Source organism: Budorcas taxicolor, chromosome 13 (assembly GCF_023091745.1).
Source record: "Budorcas taxicolor isolate Tak-1 chromosome 13, Takin1.1, whole genome shotgun sequence".
Classification (NCBI taxonomy): Eukaryota; Metazoa; Chordata; class Mammalia; order Artiodactyla; family Bovidae; genus Budorcas; species Budorcas taxicolor.
Genome location: NC_068922.1, coordinates 35,314,034 through 35,336,794, shown reverse-complemented (window position 1 = coordinate 35,336,794; position 22,761 = coordinate 35,314,034). Strand labels below are relative to the sequence as shown.

The following is a 22,761-nucleotide window of genomic DNA, read 5'->3' as shown; positions in this document are numbered from 1 at the left end:
GGGACTGAACCCGGGTCTCCTGTATTGCAGGCAGATTCTTTACAGTGTGAGCCACCAGGGAACACTTTGGGAATTCTTTGACTTTCAAAGAATGCTTTAAAGACAGGGAACAGCATGAAGAAAAGGGAATATCATGTGCAAAGCTCAGAGCTCAGAGATGTGTGCTGTGAGAAAGTTACAGAAGGTAAAGGGCAGGGAAAAGAGGGGGACAGAGACACTGCAGAGGTAGGTGCGGTATCAATCGTTAGGGGTTTTGCAGGTGTACTGGGTGGGTGGGCAGGTGATCTTCATCCCAAGAACAGTGGTTTTAAGCTGAGAGGGTGCCATGATCACTCCCCAGACTTTGATGGGTGCTGACCAGGAGGCCAGCCCCTGCTTGTACTTGGATGAGGATCCCATACTGGTATCTGATGATGAACCACTCTGCTTTGGTGGTTCTGCTACCAATGACCTGGCATCTGCTAGGCGGCTTGAGTTGCTTAGCTTGTGTTTTTCTTCCTAGGGGCACAAGCTACCATGTTGCCCAGTGGTTTCTTCACCATTTCCGAGGAGACAACTTCATGTAATTTTCAGAACTTGTACAAATATTCAGTGAGATCCTGAGGCTTTCTGAGATTTCAGGTTTGGACAGAGAAGCTGTGGACTTGAGTTTGTTTTTCAAAAGAGATTATCAATCATTTACTTTATTCTTAGCCAGTCTTTGAAAAAAAATAAATATGGCTTATAAAAATATATCAGTTGTAGAATGAAAACTTGGTATAAGTATGTGACAAAGGAGACTCAAGGACAGGGTGGTGGTGGGGAATAGGTGCATACAGTGGAGCTTCTGAAACTCCAGCCCCCAGCCAGCTTCAGCCGCGGTGTGGCAGAAGTGGAGATGGGTCTCGGGCTTTTGAAATCTCTGACTGCAAGAATCTTGGCCTCTGCTATGTCTGCCTGAGTGCTTTGTCTGGAAAATGTATAACTGATGGGGCCTCCCTGGTGGTTCAGTGGTTAAGACTCAGCATTTTCACTGCTGAGGGCCCAGGTTCAATCTCTGGTTGGGGAACAAAGATCCCACCAGCCATGCCGCAGCCCAAAAATGAAACTCTGGCAACTGAAAGTACTGAAGTGATAGCATTTGAAGAATGTATGTAAGACATAATAATTTCAACTGTGTCCCAATAGGTATAAGAACTGGGGAGAAGGACCATCACTCAGAACCCAAACCTGAACCAAAATCAAATCTGTTGTCTATGATTATGTCTGTGGGCTGGATGAGGTGGACAATTCCCGGTTTCTTTGTTTTTTTTAGGCTTGCAATAGTAATGCTAACGGTAGTCTCACTGAAAAAAAGCAAAGCCAACACAGAGAAAAACAGTCCACAAAGGGTTAAAAGTGTCTCCTGGCTGCTGAGGGTGCCAACAGAGTCAGCTTTAGTGTCAGTGAGAAGCAGAAAATACCAGACACCCGCTTCTGTGTAGACTTGGGAAGTGTCACCACAAATCCCCAACCTTCTGCCCTCAAGGTAGCTAGTTTATCTGTTCCTAAGGTTTGGAGAGCAGGACAGTGCAAATTCCAAGGAAAGCCCTGAGGTTATCTCACATTATGTCATGTTGCCAACTTCAACAGAGCTTGCCCTCAGGCTGAACTCCACTTTGCCCAGCTGCCCGGGGCTAAGCCCAGCGGCTCCAACAAGCATGGCCTTCCCAGCCAAGCAGGAGCCACCTAAACAAACCCATGGCCTGTTCCCAAGAGAACTCTCTGACTGTTTATAAATAGGACAATGGTTCAGTCCCACACTTCCTGCATGGGGTGGGGGTTGGCCGGGGTGGGGGAGCGTCAGCTTGCATTGGTGCACACTCAGAGCATCCTTGAACCCCCAAACTCCAGCCTCTCCCCAGTCCAGAGCGCCTCGATCTCTTCCTGGGCCACTTAGAACCCTGAGACCCAGGCAGAAAGGATGGTGACCTCAATTTCCTACTGACTACTGGGATGATGCTTCCTTTTCCCCTATGGGGGTAAAAAGTGCCTAAGTGCAGGTTCTGTCAATGTAAAAGTATAGTCACGACCTGAAAGTTTAGAGTTATATTTTATTTGGTGGGAATTTCTAGGGCTTCCCTGGTGGCTCAGAGGTTAAAGTGTCTGCCTGCAATGCAGGGGACCTGGGTTCGATCCCTGGGTTGGGAAGATCCCCTGGAGAAGGAAATGGCAACCCACTCCAGTATTCTTGCCTGGAGAATCCCATGGACGGTGTTGCAAAGAGTCAGACACGACTGAGCAACTTCACTTTCACTTTCACTTTCTAGGACTTCAAGCCCAGAAGAGGAAGGAGCCAGTTTATATATTAATGAAAGTTTTGCAACAAAGAGCAGGTAGTCTAACATCAAAATATTACTGTTAATTAAAGAAAACCAGATATCCCAAGTTAAGGGACTTAACGCTTTTCTGTGTATGAGAAGATACCAGCGTCTGGGCTCACTGAAAACATTTCTTTCATATGCATCTCACCTATCTATATTCTGGCCTGGAGAATTCCATGGACTGTATAGTCCATAGGGTTGCAAAGATTCGGACACAACTAAGTGACTTGCACTTTCACTTTTCACCTATCTGAAATCAGTATCTTGTATTTTTCACATCTTGAGCTTTCCTTCCTCCAGGCTCACTGTTTAGTTCAGTTCAGTTCAGTTTATGAACTTAGTCGTGTCCAACTCTTTGCGACCCCATGAATCACAGCATGCCAGGCCTCCCTGTCCATCACCAACTCCTGGAGTTCACCCAGACTCATGTGCATTGAGTCGGTGATACCATCCAGCCATCTCATTCTCTGTCGTCCCCTTCTCCTCCTGCCCACAATCCCTCCCAGCATCAGGGTCTTTTCCAATGAGTCAACTCTTCGCATGAGGTGGCCAGAGTATTGGAGTTTCAGCTTAAGTATCAGTCCTTCCAGTGAACACCCAGGACTGATCTCCTTTAGGATGGACTGGTTGGATCTCCTTGCAGTCCAAGGGACTCTCAAGAGTCTTCTCCAACACCACAGTTCAAAAGCATCAATTCTTTGGCACTCAGCACCCATACATGACCGCTGGAAGAACCATAGCCTTGACTAGATGGACCTTTGTTGGCAAAGTAATATCTCTGCTTTTGAATATGCTATCTAGGTTGGTCATAACTTTTCTTCCAAGGAGTAAGCGTCTTTTAATTTCATGGCTGCAGTCACCACCTGCAGTGATTTTGGAGCCCCCCCAAAAAAAGTCAGCCACTGTTTCCCCATCTATTTCCCATGAAGTGATGGGATCAGATGTCATGATCTTCGTTTTCTGAATGTTGAGCTTTAAGCCAACTGTTTCACTCTCTTCTTTCGCTTTCATCAAGACGCTTTTAGTTCCTCTTCATTTTCTGCCATAAGGGTGGGGTCATCTGCATATATGAGGTTATTGATATTTCTCCTGGTAATCTTGATTCCAGCTTGTGCTTCTTCCAGTCCAGCATTTCTCGTGATGTACTCTGCATATAAGTTAAATAAGCAGGGTGACAATATACAGCCTTGACGTAATCCTTTTCCTATTTGGAACCAGTCTGTTGCTCCATGTGAAATTCTAACTGTTGCGTCCTGACCCGCATATAGTACTTTCTCAAGAGGCAGGTCAGGTGGTCTGGTATTCCCATCTCTTTCAAAATTTTCCACAGTTTATTGTGATCCACACAGTCAAAGGCTAGATGGCAGCTATTCTCCTTCCCGAGTGTCCTTAGCTCACTGGCTCACATTGGAGGGCTGCAATGGCTGATGACCTTGCCAACAAAGGTCCATCTAGTCAAAGCTATGGTTTTTCCAATAGTCATGTATGGATGTGAGAGTTGGACTATAAAGAAAGCTGAATGCTGAAGAATTGATCCTTTGAACTGTGGTGTTGGAGAAGACTCTTGAGAGTCCCTTGGACTGCAAGGAAATCAAATCAGTCAATTGTAAAGGAAGTCAGTCCTGAATATTCATTGGAAATACTGATGCTAAAGCTGAAGCTGAAGCTCCAATACTTTGGCCACCTGATGCGAAGAGCTGACTCATTTGAAAAGACCCTGATGCTGGGAAAGATTGAGGGCAGGAGGAGAAGGGGACGATAGAGGATGAGATGGTTGGATGGCATCACCAACTCGATGGACATGAGTTTGAGCAAGCTCTGGGACTTGGTGATGGACAGGGAGGCCTGGTGTGCTGCAGTCCATGGGGTCACAAAGAGTTGGACACGAACAGCTGAGCAACTGAACTGAACTGAATGGCTGATGACTGTGACATCCTTGTTTACAGATATGGCAGGAAACATTTCACTTCTCAGTTCCAAATCTGATGCCCTAAGATGGTAACTATGCTCACCAAGTGTCTGAAGCACATGCCATCTGACAACACGTTTAACAGGTGTTAACACATATTAGCTCATTAATCCTCAGAACAGTTCTCTGGGGCCAGCTCTCAAGGTCCCACGCTGATCAGCTCCATTCACAGATGGGAAAATCCAGGCACAGAAAGAGTGGTCTTTCCCCAGCTGGCCGACGGAGGCAGGGACCCATCCCGAGCAGTTTGAGCTTGGAATCTACAGTTGTATATTCATTTTGTACAAACCCAAGTCAGGGGAAAGAAGGGAACTGAACTCAGGATGCAGGGCCAGGGCAGGCTGGGAAAGTCTAGGCATTTTCAAATCTTTTAAGTCCACAGAAATGGGAGGAAAACAGCAGAAGGACTGCAGCAAGGGTTCTCGGCAGAATCAGACCAGACTAAGAGGGTTCAGAAGGTGGAAACTCCTCCTCCTTGGCCAACTGGTCCCCACCCCCAGCCTGCAGGCAGAATTAAATTGTAAAGACATTCCCATTAGGAGGCTTGGCCCTAATTATGCTAAATTCCTAGCACCATCAATCCAAACTCGGCTAACCAGAGAAACCAGCCCTTTCAGTTTAAAGAATGCCTCATTCTTTGTTATAGCTTACCTGTCCAGGTATGGCCCTCACCCTTGGCTCTGCCCCCTCACACACTGAACTAAGATGCCCACCCTGCAACTTGAGCAGCGGAGATGGTCCATTAGTTGGCACAGCTCACATCCTCTCCACGAAGAAAGCTGATGTTCCCAAGGTGATTTTGATCTCCTACAAGAACAGTCCCCACTGCCCATCAAGTATTCCAATGTCAATGTGCTTTTTGTATATAAGGGCATTTGATTATATTTCGGGTCTTCAAAAATTGGCATCAGATGTGATACACTGAATAAAGTTGCCAGATTGTTTTTTTCACTCCTCCAGACTGAAGCCTCACCCTCTTAGTAGGAGGAAGACCCATCCAGGTAGTAAAGAACAAACGATACTGTTTCTCAGAGGCCAAGAGAATGATCTTAAATACCACCTGTATCACCTGGGTCAAACAGCCTTAAGTGTTCTAATGAATAGTACCTTCCAACAGGATTTCTCAGACTTGAAGATATATATACAAGTGACCTGAGGATCTTGTTATAGGGTGGATTCTGATTCAGGAGGCCTGAGCTGGGGTCTGAGATTGTGCATTGCTGAAGAGCTCCTGGGTGATGCTAGTGACAAGGACAAGCCCTTAAAATCTTCCTTCTTCTTGGGATCCATGCCCCAGACTGATCCTGTACCAGTAGATTGTCAACTTAAAAAATAATCACAACCTAAAAGCTGAGAGTTATATTTTACTCAGTGGGAATTTTTAGGACTTCAAGCCCAGGAGATGACCCCGAGAGAACTGCTCTGAGGATGATGGGGGCGGGAGTGGGGAGCCAGGTTATGTAGCAAGTTGCAGTGAAGGGCGGGTAGTCTGAATGTCAAAAGTATTTTTGTGAATTAGGGAAAACCAGATACACTAAGTTGAGGAATTTAGCGCTTTTCTATGTATGGGAAGATGCATGAGAGTCTGGGCTCATTGAAATCATTCCTTTCATGTGCATCTCAGATATCTTGGGCCAGTATAGTGCATTTTCTCACATCCTGAGCTCCCTTGGGGTTCACCACAGGGAGTGGCTGCAGTCTGATGGCTGTTAGATCACAGGTATTCTCTCCTTCCTGAATGCCCTTAGGGTTCACCAGCTCACATTGGAAGGCTGCAATTGCTGATGATGACTATGACATCCTTGCTTACTGATATGGCAGGAAATAGTTCATTTTTCAGGATACAACCCAGATGCTTCTGGAAGGGATGTGATTCTTATTACTGATGACCCAGAAAGACAATGAACTCACCCTGGGCTCTTTGGATGGGAGGGTCTTTTTAGATCTTAATGGTTTTCAATGTTTTGTCTGAGTGCTTTCCCATTACCCAGAAAATATTTCCCATTTGACTGATGTTCTGTTTTAATAGAGGCATAGCTACCTCAAAGGAACGCCCTGTCTCTAAGTTGAGCAGAAGAAGACTTTTCTGGGGCTTTGTGGTTTGCTTATTTCATGTCTCTGCATGTGGGTTACAGGATCAGGCTGGACTGGGCTGAAACAAATGTCCACTCTATTAAAACTGAAAAAAACGATCAGAGCAAGAACTTTTCTCTTTTTGAAGACAGCTACCTCATGTAACCCTGTGTGGGCCCATGAAGTAAGATGCAATATGACAGGAAGGCAGGTCCCCAGACCCTTTGGAAACAAAGGTTCTCGTTTAGATTCTTGTCTTGGAAACCACAAGAGACATCATGTTGGGCAGATTACCTAACCTGAGCCTCCTCAGCCGTAAAACAAGTGAGCAAAAGAGATGAGAGATGGCCAGATGAGAAGGTGAACCCACACAGCTCACAGGTTTGCCTGGATCAACACTCAGCAGGTCCCATCAGGGTGTTCTGGCAACAAAGGCTGCCAATTGCTCATGATTCTCCCATAAGGAGAATCTGACTTTTGATGTCTTATAGAAAATTCCTTCACAGTAAGAAAGTAGAGACTCAGTCATGGGATCACTGAACTGAGTCCCATGTGGGTTTTCTCTGTGGAGGTTTTCCCCTCCATCCCATGGACAGGTGATGGGAATACGTATGATCACACACTACTTGCTATTGGCTCTTTTCTTCAATAACCACTTGTGGGTGGTGTTTTATGACACTGCATAGGAAAAGCACGCTCAGAAGACACCTTTTAAATTTTGTGTTTGGGGAAGATAAAACTCAAACCAGGTTTTCCTGTTTAAGTTTCTCCAACTGCTTCCCATTCTTTAAAAAATGTTTCCTACTTGCCTTTTTTTTTTTTTTTTTTCTTTAAATCTCAGTGTGAGTGCTTCTGCCTCAAAGGAAGTGATGGAAGCCAGGCTGTGCTCCATCCATCCATTCTCCAGCTTGAAGTCCGGTTAAGATTCTTGGGTTGCCTGGATTGAACCTGAGGATCATAGAACTTTAAAATTGAAAAGAATCTTGGAGGAGTCTTATATAAAACTATCACTATGTAAAGAATCAAAGTCAGTAATAAGAATAATGAACATTTATTGACTGAACATTTACTGTATATGCTTTAATCTTACCAACCTCCTCGAGATCGGTATAATTATCATGCCCATGGTATTATGTGTAAAACTGAGGCTCAGAGAGGTTGAGTAACTTGCCCAAGATTGCTCAGCTTTTAAGTGATGCAAACTCAGGTTTGTGTGATTCTGTACTTGTGTTTCTAACTACACTTAAGCAAAGCTTTTAATCAAGAGAAGCTGAGCAATTTTCTTTTCAGATAATACAGCCATATCTGGAACCAGAACCCATTTCACCTGACTCAGGTTTTCCTCTTTGACAATAAGGTGGCTCTGTCTTAAAGCAAGCATCATGTCACATGCTTCTGGCTTGAGTCTTGACTGAGTACACTTACAGTAAAGAAAAAGATTTATTATCTCACAAAGCTTTTATATATGAATCAACAATAGTACAGAAATAATACCTAAATCACATCACAATGCAGATAAAAGGCTTGGTTCTACTGATCCCTTTTTGCAAGGGTACATCAGATTTCCTCTAATGTCTGAAAGTTTTGTGTGTGGCACTCAAGACCGAAAACACAATGCCTCAATGACACAGCATTTTTGATAGCTATTCCCATACAGAGGTTGAGTCTACCTAACTTTAAAGGAATTCATTGAAACATTCTTTCAAGCCAATGAATCAGTTTTTTTGATGTATATAACAAAGACCTCCATAAAATTGACTAATCTTCTCCATTAAAATGGACTGGCTCTCCCTATGGTAAATACTACTGCAACATCCAATTCTTTCTCAGGAACTAACATTCTAGGGTTGTGGACTAGCTGTTGATTTGTTCCTGTTAGTAGGGAGATTGGAATGTACAGGGCTGGTATGTTAGTTACAGGGGTTTCTCCAGTGGCTTATAGGTAAAGAATCTGCTTGCTATGCAGGAGTTGCAGGAGACATGGGTTCAACCCTTGGGTTGGGAAGACCAGTGGAGAAGGAAATGGCAACTCACTCCAGTATTCTTGCCTAGAGAATCCCATGGATAGAGGAGCCTGGAGGGCTACAGTCCATAGGATCGAAAAGAGTCAGACACAAGTGAAGCAACTTAGCACGGACACACACATGTTACTTAAAAAAAAAAGTATGAGTAAGAGATTATCTGAACTTGTTAGAGAATGCCAAACAAGAATTATTTTCCAGCACACCATGACAAATTTCCTGTCCCAAACCTACTGGAATATCCTAACAATTACTTTAACCGAGATTGAGGGATGTGGGAGAAGGAGAATGTCGGTCTGAGAAGACTCATCTATACTTTCAAAAGCCCTTTAGCTTTTTGCTTCTCTGAATTGACCTTTCTGCAGGGCACTGGATCTAATTAAATCTCCCAGTCTCTTAATAACAGTCTTCTTTTAACGCTACTATTATCTGCCCCCACACATGGCTGGTTTGATAGTGCATTCCTTGGGCCCCAGGCCTGGCATGTGCATCCCTCAGCCTCTGTCAGCCTGGACACAGCCACAGTATGGTTTCCTCCATCCCTCAGGGAGAATTCAAGCTGTGGGGTTCATAGTCCAATACAGCTCTGTGTGCTATGTCACTTCAGTCGTGCCTGACTCTTTGCAACGCTATGGACAGTAGCCCACCAGGCTCCTCTGTCCGTGGGATTCTCCAGGCTAGAATACTGGACTGGGTTGCCATGCCCTTCCCAAGCCGGGGATGGAACCCAGGTCTCTCATATTGCAGGCGGATTCTTTACTGTCTGAGCCACCAGGGCAGCTCTGAAATTCAGGAACTTTGCTACCTGCAGACAAAGCTCTTCTGCTTGGCCTCAGGGGTCACATGCAGGGCTGTCTGTGGCTGCAAGCATAGAGCTAGTAGATTCTGGACGATGCTGACCCACAGAGCTGGGCCTTTGTTAGCCCTGTGAGGAGCTATGGCAGTTGTGGCAAAAGCTGAAGCATCACCGCAAACTCTGGATGCTGGCAGGAGTGGTCCAGGGAGTGGTGAGGCGCATGACACAACAGGGCCCTGGATACATCCTTGAAACCCTACGTTGTTCCTTCACAAGGGCTTCACCCAGAAGCATGATTTCAAAGCCCAGACACATCTACAGGCTCTTCTAGTTCATGACAATAACTTAACTCTGTACAACTTGACAGCAAATGCCCCCAAATCCCTGTGGCTGAATAAAAGATGGCGCTCTAAAGTGGGCTGCCGTCTATGGGGTTTCACAGAGTCGGACACGACTGAAGTGACTTAGCAGTAGCAGCAGTAGAGCTCTTTCTGTGCGTGCACTGTTTACTCCAAGCCACTTCTGCCTGGAGCCTCCATGTTCTTCCCTCCGGAGACAAGATATCCAGCTGACTGGGTGTACTCTCACTTTAATGTACCAGCTTCACCCCCGTGTGTCTAAGGGAGCAGATGTCCTCCGTTAAATGTGACCATGAGAACAGGCTGAGTCAGGGGCGCCCTGGGCAGTGTGGAGTCATCACAAAAAGACGAAAGATGGACCTAGTCTTGCTGACCAAGTTCAGAGAGACTTATAGGAGCTGGTGTGAGATTCCCAGGAGGTCAGCCAAGGCAGTGCCAGTGGAAAATGGGCTGGAGAAGCAGAAGCCACACCGGCATTGGCTTGTATGGTTCTTAAGTTTGAATAAATAAAAAGGCCTCTATCTCCGTGGTCAGCAGCGTCTCCAGAAAGTCCCAGTGGCCTCTCCTTCCAAACTTCAGGAGGCTTTTACACTAAGAGGACTCAGTTCTCCCCTTTTGAAGGCAGCACGAGTTCAGTTTCTTCTTAGGAAGAGGCCGGATATTGGGGATTCTCTAAGGGCACTTTTGGAAAATTGAACATAGAACCTTTTATCAGTGACTGCATAGCTGGCTTGAGCCCACAGCCCTCACATTCATCAGAAGCACTTCAGGGAGAGAAAATTAATGATAATCCTAAGTACATAATGACTTGCTGGAGACCAGAAGGCTCTCCTCTGATGGCTGGAGTGGAGGCTCACCCCACGGTAATGAAAGACACCGCCTGTGCGCTTGACCTCGGTCGTGGTTCAGGCTGCAGAGCAGAGAGCTGCAAAGTTGGTACAGACAACTTCATCTCTTTCCTGGGAACTGAGAGCGACTCAGATTGGGATCATGGGTAATAGTGTCATATTTGGTTATTAAAAAAAAAAAAGGAAGAAAGAAAAAACCATTGCTTTCAATATTTCTTTCCAGTTTAAAGATAAAATCTCACAGAGCCCTAGGAAAATATTATACCAATCACAAAATAACAGGTTATTGTGTACAAGGGACTCAACCAGGACTGCAGCCTTCCTGTTAGAGCACATTAGGTCCATGGTGTGTCTGCAGACAGAAACCAATTACATGCATCCTAGTGAAATTGATGCTTCGTGTTTTCCAGGACATAGATTTTCTAGTTTTCCCAGTGAGACAGTTGGCAGTGGCTTTGGTGTAGACTCTCTTTCTTCTCTGTGCTGATACTGAGAGTGATTGTCCAGTCCACCCTAGGCTCCGAGAAAATTGTCAGAAAAAAAATCTCACTAAAATGTACGTGACTGATACCAGAGTTCATTCTTGAAATTAGAGAAGGGAAGGAGAAGAAGCCTGGGGCTCACTGAACACCTGAAACAGGGGCAAGAGCTTTGGAGAATCCTTGGGAATTCCTGTTTTAAAGGGGAGATTTCACAGTTCTGTTGAAGTAGCTGCTGGTGAGGTATTTTCTACAGAGGAAAGACTTTGGGGACAGCAAGGCCACGTCCTGGACCATCTGAAGCAAACCTCTGCTGTTCAAGCTGGTTGACTCATCCCCACCGCCCCCCCATCCCCCCCCCCCCCCCCACGGTTCTGTTGGGGAGCCGGGCTAAGCCATTTAATGTTCATCTCTAATTACTTTTGTCTGTATTCTTGTCTTTAGAGTGTAAACAGGTTTATAATGGGCTGGAGATTTCTGTGTTGAGATCAAAGGCAAGCCAGTTGGGAGAAGGGAGGGGAGGGCGGGGTGGGGAAGGCAGCATGGTTTGGAGACTCCTGCTCTGAGGCAGGGTTGGCCTTGCCCTTGCACTGTGATGCCCATCAACTCTTCAGACTCTGAGGCCCTGGCTGGCCTGGGGCCACCCTTGCCAGGGGTCAGGTTTGGCTTTGTCCAGAGTCTCAGAATGCTGGTGACCTACTCCTTCCAAGGACTTGAGGCCTTGGAGGTTTGAAAACCAGCATCTCACAAGGAAGGAAGGAGATTGGAGCGTTCACTTCCTCTGCTGGAGCCTAGTGGCCAGATGTGGGGGAGCTGCCAGTCTGCACTGCTTGCCTCTGGCTGTGACACTGTTTTTCAGAGCATCATCAGAGCTGGTCTGCTCTCTCTTGAATTAGGATTGGAGACGGAGGGTTGTAACTGAGCAGGACCTGATCAGAGCCTTCCCAGGACAAACCCCTCCCCCATATCCTCTGCTTTAGCTCCTCTCCGAAGTACACAGATGATAGTATCTGATGCACATTTCCTGAGTTGTTTTACAGATGCTAAAACCACCACCAAATGGAAGAAATTAATTAATTGATGACAATGAGCAGCACATAGCCCCCAGACCTACTGGAGCCTGAGAATTGATGTTAACCCCTGTGACACTGCCCTGTTACCTCACCATCAACCAATCAGAGAATTGTGCACAAGCTGGTCACATACCCTGGGGCTCCCCTCACTCATTTGGCCTTTAAAAATGCTTTGCTGAAACCCCATCTGGGAATTTGGGTGTTTTGAGCAACTAGTTGCCCTGGACTCCTTGCTTGGTGCTCTACAATAAATCCTGCACTTTCCCTCACCACAACTTGGTAGATTGACTTTACTGCCCACGAGTGAGTCAATCCAAGTTTGGTTCTGAAAGAGGGTGACCTGGTTAGTTGCCAGGTTCATGACTCTCTGCTGTGCCTCCCTGTCCTTTAAGGATCTCAGTGCAGTGGTATACAGAGCCTTCTTTACTGTGGTGTTCTTGAACCTCAGCTTCTGTAGGGGAGGAAGAATTTTCTCTACCCTCTTATGTTCCTAAGTTAGACCCTGCAATTTAAACTGACTAAAGGCAGATTAATAAGAGAAAAGGCATACACAGTTTATTGGATGCTAATATTTTAATGTTTCCATGCAAAGAGAATATCACAGAAAAGAAGTACCAGAGAAGTGATTAGACTTAAAGGGCTTGTATAGCATTTTAACAAAGGACTATGTCACGCGAGTGTATGTTCCTCGGTTCTTTGTCTCATCACAACAAAGATTGGGAATGACGGACGTTAAAGCCCCCTAGGCATGTCACAGCTCTTGGGTCTTGGATAGACCGTGTTATAGCTCTCAGGTCTCGAACGGACCATGCTATAGCTCTTAGACAAATCAGTGTTATAGCTCAGTGTTACAGCTCTATTTTCTTTAGAAGATAGCAGGAAAATCCATCTTCGAGGCGTGAGGTCATGTAGATCTAAAGATGCGAAGAGAAGAGTGCCCCAGCGCGTTGGAGAGAGAGAGAGCTAGCTTTGGCTCCTCTTTTTATATGTTTTTTACCCCTGGGCCTGTCCTATGTAAATTGGGCCAGCCAGGAGTGTTGTTTGTTTTACCTGAGGTCCTCACTCAGGTCCTCAGATCTTCCTTTGTTATATTTTCGCAGGCTTTTCCCTGCTTTGTCTTTTAGCCATTGCCATTTTGGACTCCTTTTCCCTATTCTACCTACCTAACAACTATAAATTGTGAAGAAGTGAAAAGACAAAGAGAATGGGCCTAGGGCTTCTGGAATAAATTGTGGTAAGGCAAACATACAGAAGAAGCTAGTGGATGGCAAGGGTGAGATAGGTTTTGTCTGTAAAACTTATCTCAGTGCCTCCACTAACTGTGACACTGTTTTTCAGAGCATCAGCACGGCTGGTCTGCTCTGAATTAGGATTGGAGACAGAGGGTTACATTTCCTTCCCTGATACAAAAGTGAGGGACACTTCCAGAGGGGACATTTGTGCCATGTTTTAAGTAGATAGTGGAGAACAGAGCGCTTTTCCTGTATCTGCTTCTTCTCAGGTGCTTTCAGCTCAAAATAATCGATGGGCTGGCATAGTCTGAACTCCCTCACCACTCAAAGCTTGATAAGCCCTCTGATGGGGACAAAGAGTCAAGTAGCTACAGCAAAATTACACTCATCTCACATGCTAGCAAAGTAATGCTCAAAATTCTCCACACCAGGCTTCAGCAGTAAGTGAACCATGAAATTCCAGATGTTCAAGCTGGATTAGAAAAGGCAGAGAAGCCAGAGATCAAATTGCCAACATCCCTTGGATCATCAAAAAAGCAAGAGAGTCCTAGAAAAACATCTACTTCTGCTTTATTGACTATGCCAAAGACTTTGACAATGTGGATCACAATAAACTGTGGAAAATTCTTCAAGAGATGGGAATACCAGACCACCTGACCTGCCTCCTAAGAAATCTATATGCAGGTCAAGAAGCAACAGTTAGAACATGGACCAAGAGACTGGCTCCAAATTGGGAAACGAGTACATCAAGGCTGTATACTGTCACCCTGCTTATTTAACTTATATGCTGAGTACATCATGAAAAATGCTGGACTGGATGAAGCACAAGCTGGAAAAGATTGCCAGGAGAAATATCAATAACCTCACATATGCAGATGACACCACCCTTATGGCAGAAAGCAAAGAACTAAAGAGCCTCTTGATGAAAGTGAAAGAGGACAGTGAAAAAGTTGGCATAAAGCTCAACATTCAGAAAATGGAGATCATGGCATCTGGTCCCATCACTTCATGGGAAATTGATGGGGAAACAGTGGAAACAGTGTCAGACTTTATTTTTTGGGGGCTCCAAAATCACTGCAGATGGTGATTGCAGCCATGAAATTAAAAGATGCTTACTCCTTGGAAGAAAAGTTATGACCAACCTAGATAGCATATTGAAAAGCAGAGACATTACTTTGCAAACAAAGGTCCATCTAGTCAAGGCTATGGTTTTTCCAGTGGTCATGTATGGATGTAAGAGTTGGGCTGTGAAGAAAGCTGAGTGCCTAAGAACTGACGCTTTTGAACTGTGGTGTTGGAGAAGACTCTTGAGAGTCCCTTGGACTGCAAGGAGATCCAACCAGTCCATCCTAACGGAGGTCAGTCCTGAGTGTTCATTGGAAAGACTGATGCTGAGGCTGAAACTCCAATACTTTGGCCACCTCATGCGAAGAGCTGATTCATTTGAAAAGACCCTGATGCTGGGAAAGATTGAGGGCAGGAGGAGAAGGGGACGACAGAGGATGAGATGGTTGGATAGCATCAGCAGCTCAATGGACATGAGTTTGAACAAACTCCAGGAAATGGTGATGGACAGGGAGGCCTGGTGTGCTGCAGCCCATGAGGTCATGAAGAGTTGGACATGACTGAGCGACTGAAGTGACTGACTGATGAGCTAGTTTGGTAATTGGAACATGCAGGTACATTGGTAAGGACCAGAGCAGATCCGCAAAGGCAAAAAGCTTGCCATTTAAAAGGTAGTATCTGCACACCATAGCACCTGCATTCTTTAAAAAAATTTTTTTTATTGTAGTAAAAGTCATATAAAAGATATTATTTAGCCATATATAACTGTACATCTCAGTGACACTAAGTACTTTCACATTGTTGTACAACTCTCACCATCATCCATCTCCCAATTTTTTCACCTTCCTAAACTGAAACTCCATCTCCAGTAAATATTAAGTCCCCTACCCACTCCCCCTCCAGCCCCTGATATCCACCAATGTACTTTCTGACTCTATGAATTTGACTATTCTAGGTACCTTGTGTACGTGTTATTGAATAGTACTTGTCTGCACCTTCCCTGCTGGCTCAGTGGTAAAGAATCCACATGCCAATGAAGGAGATGCAGGAGACATGGGTTCAGTTCCTGTGTTGGGAAGATCCCCTGGAGAAGGAAATGGCAACCCATGCCTGGAGAATCCCATGGACAGAGGAGCCTGGTGGGCTACAGTCTATGAGGTTGCAAATAGTCAGACAAGACTGAGCAACTAATACTTTCACTTCATTGAAGTATAATTTTATACATAAAATAGATGCATCTTAAGTGTGGAGTTCCATAGTTTTTACAAATGTATACAAAACCCTGAAAAAGATTCAGAGCAGAAACATCTTTCCCAGTCCCATCCCTCATCTCAGGTGATCCCTGATCCCTGTTCTCATTTCTGTTCCTGACATCTACTGTCTACATGGGCAGTGATGCCATCATGGAGCTTTCACATCTCATCACAGAACCAGACTTGCATTTCCCCCCTTCTCTGTGGGCCTGCATTTTCTGAGATACACATGGATGGAGCAGGGCTGTAGGGAAGCAGATGGCTAAGACTGGAGGGGTGGAGATGATGATCGGGGGTCATCAGTCTGCCCTGGGAAGGTGTGGAACTGGACTCTGATTCACCAGAATGGAAAAGAGATCTTGCTCAACTGAAGAGGGGAGTGTACAGAGGAGAAGGGAGGATGGGTGAGAAGATCTGTCCCCAGGGCAGGAGGCAGGGTGGTCTTGGGGAAAGCTCAGGCGCTGGGGTTTGGCAGACCTGGCTTCAGACCCTCACTCACCAGCTCTCACCTTAGAATGTTTTGGGTTTCCTCATATTGGGCTAATGATTTGGAAGCTAATAACCAAGGATGCAGGCTTCTCTGGTGGATCAGATGGTGAAGAATCTGCCTGCAGTGCAGGAGACCTGAGTTTTATTTCCAGGTTAGGAAATTCTCCTGGAGTAGGAAATGGCAACCCACTCCAGTATTCTTGCCTGGAGAGTCCCATGGACAGAGGAACCTGGTGGGCTACAGTCCATGGGATCACAAAAGAGGCAAACATGACTTAATAACTAACATACAACCAAGGATGCAATGAGATTTAAAAGAGCATTTGTATGTAAAAGTCCTAGTGCAGTACATGAGATGTTCAGTCGCTCAGTCGTGTCCAACTCTTTGCGATGTAATAGGTGCTTAATAGATGGCAGTAGCTTTGTTACTGCTGCTGGGTAATCCCACCTTTTAGTAAACTGTTTTCTTTTAAATTGTTTTGAGAAAGAGCTCAAAATGAACAGAAGGATACAGATCCTCTAAGATCAGAGAAGAGGCTCCTGCTCTGCAATGAAGCATCAGCACTGTCTTATCATGGATCAAATTACAGCGTGGTCACAGGATGGGCTAATTTTTTCTTTAAAAATGAGAGATAGCACAAGTTTCCTATTAGAACTTACTTGCCACTGTGAGTAAAGAGCTGACATGATTTTGTATAACTACACTAACCACAGTGCATTTCCACTCAGCCAAGAAAATGACAAGTTGTTTAGGATTTATAGGTCCTGTTTTTAAATACAGGAAAAGTCATTATTAAAGAGTGCTTGTCTGTGACCATGAGCTGGGCTTCCTCTAAACTTTTATTGCCACAATAGACCACGTAAAAAACAAATCCAAAGAATAGATATTAGTGTTCAAAAATACAACAAACAAAAGAACCCAGTCCCCAATTAAGCAACTTAGTAAACAAATGAGACCAGAGATACTAGGTTCATATGGATCTGTCTGTTCTGGCGCTGTCCAAGTACCAATCCCCGCTGTGAGCCAGGCCAAACAGAGTTGCTTGGGCACATGGGAAGTTTTCTGGAGGTTGGTTTGGTGTAAAATTCAATATTTAGGGAGAAAAAAATGAACCACTGTGCAACAGGAATAGTTGGGTCAACTGCAGTCAGAGAAGGTAATGGCACCCCACTCCAATACTCTTGCCTGGAAAATCCCATGGATGGAGGAGCCTGGTAGGCTGCAGTCCATAACGTCACTAAGAGTCAGACACAACTGAGCAACTTCACTTTCACTTTTCACTTTCATGCATTGGAAGGAAATGGCAACCCACTCCAGTGTTCTTGCCGGGAGAATCCCAGGGACGGGGGAGCCTGGTGGGCTGCCGTCTATGGGGTTGCACAGAGTCGGACACAACTGAAGTGACTTAGCAGCAGCAGCAGTCAGAGAGGGTCACACATTAACATGTAGGCACTGAAAATACACACACACACACAGACACACACACACAACTAGCCTGATGGGAGAGTTCCCAGGAAAGAAAAATCAGTCAGGAAATTGAGCAAGGTAATCCCAAAATTTCCATCCAAATGAAGAAATCCTCAGTTCTCTGTATCCACCCTCCCAACCTTCAGGGAAGTCAGGCAAAAAGAGATGGGATTTCACCTATGGCAGGAAAACTACTGTGAAAAGGAGGTGCTTTTTATTTTTCTAGAAAGCAGGATATTAGGAGAAATGGTGAAGGGACTTCTGTTTCTCGTTATGGTATAGGAAGTAAAAACCAAAACCAAACCAGGAAGAGGAGACACCTACTGTAGATGGTAGAGAGAAGCCTACCAAACTTGTGGGGAAATTATAATGACCGTGTGTGAGTCAGTGTGAAAGATTAGGATGCCAAGGAGCTCCAGCCACAGAGGAAATCTGTACCCACCTATCACACATTTTAATACAGGTTTTGTCCAAGTTCATGGACAATATGTTGAAGGCTGGGACCAGAGAGCTGAAGGAGTTCTCTCAGGAGGTAAGAGGAATCTCTGCCAAGTGCAAGGCAGCTAGCTGCCTTGAAAAGCTGAGGGCAGAGCAGGGAACTGACAGAATGCCATACAAGGCAGTTAGGGAAGGGGCAGGGACTCCAGGGACCCCCCCTAAAAAAATCAGAGGAATGGATACTGGGGAACATAGGAGCTAGGCTGTAAAGCAGAGAGCTATCCCATGGTTTGGAAAATGGCATTTTTGTGTACATCATAGAGAAGTATCTGGACTATCTCAAATGCTCAGGCTTTCAGACCTGCTGAAGGTGAGGAACAGCCAGTGGGCAACTGAATCAAACTAAAAGAGAAGCAAAGGTCAGATCCAGACTGACTACGTATCAGATGGACTCAGCCCTCCAATTTTGAAGCCATACTGAAGAAGGGATGTGAGATTCCCTAGAAGTATTATTTACTTGTTTCTCTAGTGTTCTTTCATGTAAATTTTTCATTATATGATGATAATAATGAGACATTTGAAGATACTAAAAAAATAAGTCCATGTGACCCATGGTCAGCAGAAGGAGTGGATGATAGAAGCATACCTGGAGATGGTACAGATCTGAATTTTAAAATAACAGTGATGACTTATCTCTGGGCTTTCTATTTTGTTCCATTGATCTATATATCTGTCTTTGTGCCAGTACCATACTGTCTTGATGACTGTGGCTTTGTAGGAGAGCCTGAAGTCACGCAAGTTGATTCCTCCAGTTCCATTCTTCTTTCTCAAGATTGCTTTGGCTATTCGAGGCTTTTTGTATTTCCATACAAATTGTGAAATTATTTGTTCTAGTTCTGTGAAAAATATCGCTGGTAGCTTGATAGGGATTGCATTGAATTTGTAAATTGTTTTGGGTAGTATACTCATTTTCACTCTATTGATTCTTCTGATCCATGAACATGGTATATTTCTCCATCTATTAGTGTCCTCTTTGATTTCTTTCATCAGTGTTTTATAGTTTTCCATATATAGGTCTTCAGTTTCTTTAGGTAGATATATTCCTAAGTATTTTATTCTTTTCGTTGCAATGGTGAATGGAATTGTTTCCTTAATTTCTTTTTCTACTTTCTCATTATTAGTGTATAGAATGCAAGGGATTTCTGAGTGTTGATTTTATATCCTGCAACTTTACTATATTCATTGATTAACTCCAGTAATTTTCTGGTGGAGTCTTTAGGGCTTTATATGTAGAGGATCATGTCATCTGCAAACAGTGAAAGTTTTACTTCTTCTTTTCCAATTTGGATTCCTTTTATTTCTTTTTCTGCTCTGATTGCTGTGGCCAAACTTCCAGAACTATGTTGAATAGTAGCGGTGAAAGTGGGCACCCTTGTCTTGTTCCTGACTTTAGGGGAAATGCTTTCAATTTTTCACCATTGAGGATAATGTTTGCTGTGGGTTTGTCATATATAGCTTTTATTATGTTGAGGTATGTTCCTTCTATTCCTGCTTTCTGGAGAGTTTTTATCATAAAGGGATGTTGAATTTTGTCAAAGGCCTTCTCTGCATCTATTAAGATAATCATATGGCTTTTATTTTTCAATTTATTAATGTGGTGATTACATTGATTGATTTGCGGATATTGAAGAATCCTTGCATCCCTGGGATAAAGCCCACTTGGTCATGGTGTATGATCTTTTTATTGTGTTGTTGGATTCTGATTGCTAGATTTTGTTGAGGATTTTTGCATCTATGTTCATCAGTGATATTGGCCTGTAGTTTTCTTTTTTTGTAGTATCTTTGTCAGGTTTTGGTATTAGGGTGATGGTGGCCTCATAGAATGAGTTTGGAAGTTTACCTTCCTCTGCAATTTTCTGGAAGAGTTTGAGTAGGATAGGTGTTAGCTCTTCTCTAAATTTTTGGTAGAATTCAGCTGTGAAGCCATCTGGACCTGGGCTTTTGTTTGCTGGAAGATTTCTAATTACAGTTTCAATTTCCATGCTTGTGATGGGTCTGTTAAGATTTTCTATTTCTTCCTGGTTCAGTTTTGGAAAGTTGTACTTTTCTAAGAATTTGTCCATTTCTTCCACGTTGTCCATTTTATTGGCATATAATTGCTGATAGTAATCTCTTATGATCCTTTGTATTTCTGTGTTGTCTGTTGTGATCTCTCCATTTTCATTTCTAATTTTATTGATTTGATTTTTCTCTCTTTGCTTCTGGATGAGTCTGGCTAATGGTTTGTCAATTTTATTTATCCTTTCAAAGAACCAGCTTTTGGCTTTGTTGATTTTTGCTATGGTCTCTTTTGTTTCTTTTGCATTTATTTCTGCCCTAATTTTTAAGATTTCTTTCCTTCTACTAACTCTGGGGTTCTCCAATTCTTCCTTTTCTAGTTGCTTTAGGTGTAGAGTTAGGTTATTTATTTGACTTTTTTCTTGTTTCTTGAGGTATGCCTGTATTGCTATGAACTTTCCTCTTAGCACTGCTTTTATAGTGTCCCACAGGTTTTGGGTTGTTGTGTTTTCATTTTCATTCGTTTCTATGCATATTTTGATTTATTTTTTGATTTCTTCTTTGATGTGTTGGTTATTCAGAAGTGTGTTGTTCAACCTCCATATGTTGGAATTTTTAATAGTTTTTCTCCTGTAATTGAGATCTAATCTTAATGCATTATGGTCAGAAAAGATGCTTGGAATGATTTCGATTTTTTTTAATTTATCAAGTTTAGATTTATGGCCCAGGATGTGATCTATCCTGGAGAAGGTTCCATGAGCACTTGAGAAAAAGGTGAAATTCATTGTTTTGGGGCAAAATATCCTATAGATATCAATTAGATCTAACTGGGCTAATGTATCATTTAAAGTTTGCGTTTCTTTGTTAATTTTCTCTTTAGTTGATCTGTCCATAGGTGTAAGTGGGGTATTAAAGTCTCCCGCTATTATTGTGTTATTGTTAATTTCCCCTTTCATACTTGTTAGCATTTGTCTTACATATTGCGGTGCTCCTATATTGGGTGCATATATATTTATAATTGTTATATGTTCTTCTTGGATTGATCCTTTGATTATTATGTAATGGCCTTCTTTATCTCTTTTCACAGCCTTTGTTTTAAGGTCTATTTTATTGGATATGAGTATTGCCACTCCTGCTTTCTTTTGGTCTCTATTTGCGTGGAATATCTTTTTTCAGCCCTTCACTTTCAGTCTGTATGTGTCCCTTGTTTTGAGGTGGGTCTCTTGTAAGCAGCATATAGAGGGGTCTTGTTTTTGTATCCATTCGGCCAGTCTTTGCCTTTTGGTTGGGGCATTCAACCCATTTACATTTAAGGTAATTATTGATAAGTATGATCCCATTACCATTTACTTTATTGTTTTGGGTTCGGGTTTATACACCCTTTTTGTGTTTCCTGTCTAGAGAATATCCTTTAGAATTTGTTGGAGAGCTGGTTTGGTGGTCCTGAATTCTCTCAACTTTTGCTTGTCTGTAAAGCTTTTGATTTCTCCTTCGTATTTATAGATCAATGGGACAAAATAGAAAGCCAAGAGATAAATCCACACACATATGGACACCTTATCTTTGACAAAGGAGGCAAGAATATACAATGGAGTAAAGACAATCTCTTTAACAAGTGGTGCTGGGAAAACTGGTCAACCACTTGTAAAAGAATGAAACTAGATCACTTTCTAACACCACACACAAAAATAAACTCAAAATGGATTAAAGATCTAAATGTAAGACCAGAAACTATAAAACTCCTAGAGGAGAACATAGGCAAAACACTCTCCGACATAAATCACAGCAGGATCCTCTATGATCCACCTCCCAGAATTCTGGAAGTAAAAGCAAAAATAAACAAATGGGATCTAATTGAAATTAAAAGCTTCTGCACAACAAAGGAAAATATAAGCAAGGTGAAAAGACAGCTTTCTGAATGGGAGAAAATAACAGTAAATGAAGCAACTGACAAACAACTAATCTCAAAAATACACAAGCAACTTTTGAAGCTCAATTCCAGAAAAATAAACGACCCAATCAAAAAATGGGTCAAAGAACTAAATAGACATTTCTCCAAAGAAGACATATGGATGGCTAACAAACACATGAAAAGATACTCAACATCACTCATTATTAGAGAAATGCAAATCAAAACCACAATGAGGTACCACTTCACACCAGTTAGAATGTCTGCAATCCAAAAATCTGCAAGCAATAAATGCTGGAGAGGGTGTGGAGAAAAGGGAACCCTCCTACACTGTTGGTGGGAATGCAAACTAGTCAGCCACTATGGAGCACAGTGTGGAGATTCCTTAAAAAATTGCAAATAGAACTGCCTTATGACCCAGCAATCCCACTGCTGGGCATACACACCGAGGAAACCAGAATTGAAAGAGACACATGTACCCCAATGTTCATTGCAGCACTGTTTATAATAGCCAGGACATGGAAACAACCTAGATGTCCATCAGCAGACGAATGGATAAGAAAGCTGTGGTACATATACACAATGGAGTATTACTCAGCCGTTAAAAAGAATTCATTTGAATCAGTTCTGATGAGATGGATGAAACTGGAGCCAATTATACAGAGTGAAGTAAGCCAGAAAGAAAAACACCAATACAGTATACTAACACATATATATGGAATTTAGAAAGATGGCAATGATGACCTTGTATGCAAGACAGCAAAAAAGACACAGATGTGTATAACGGACTTTTGGACTCAGAGGGAGAGGGAGAGGGTGGGATGATTTGGGAGAATGGCATTGAAACATGTATACTATCATGTAAGAATCGAATTGCCAGTCTATGTCT

At 43.4% G+C, this 22,761-nt stretch overlaps 1 non-coding gene across 1 annotated transcript; it reads left to right on the top strand.

Annotated features, from left to right (window-relative positions):
- Nucleotides 1–975: 975 nt before the first annotated feature.
- On the top strand, nucleotides 976–1,048 carry TRNAE-UUC (transfer RNA glutamic acid (anticodon UUC)). The gene has a single exon. It is a non-coding gene; the product is annotated as a tRNA-Glu (tRNA).
- The last annotated feature ends 21,713 nt before the right edge of the window (nucleotides 1,049–22,761 follow it).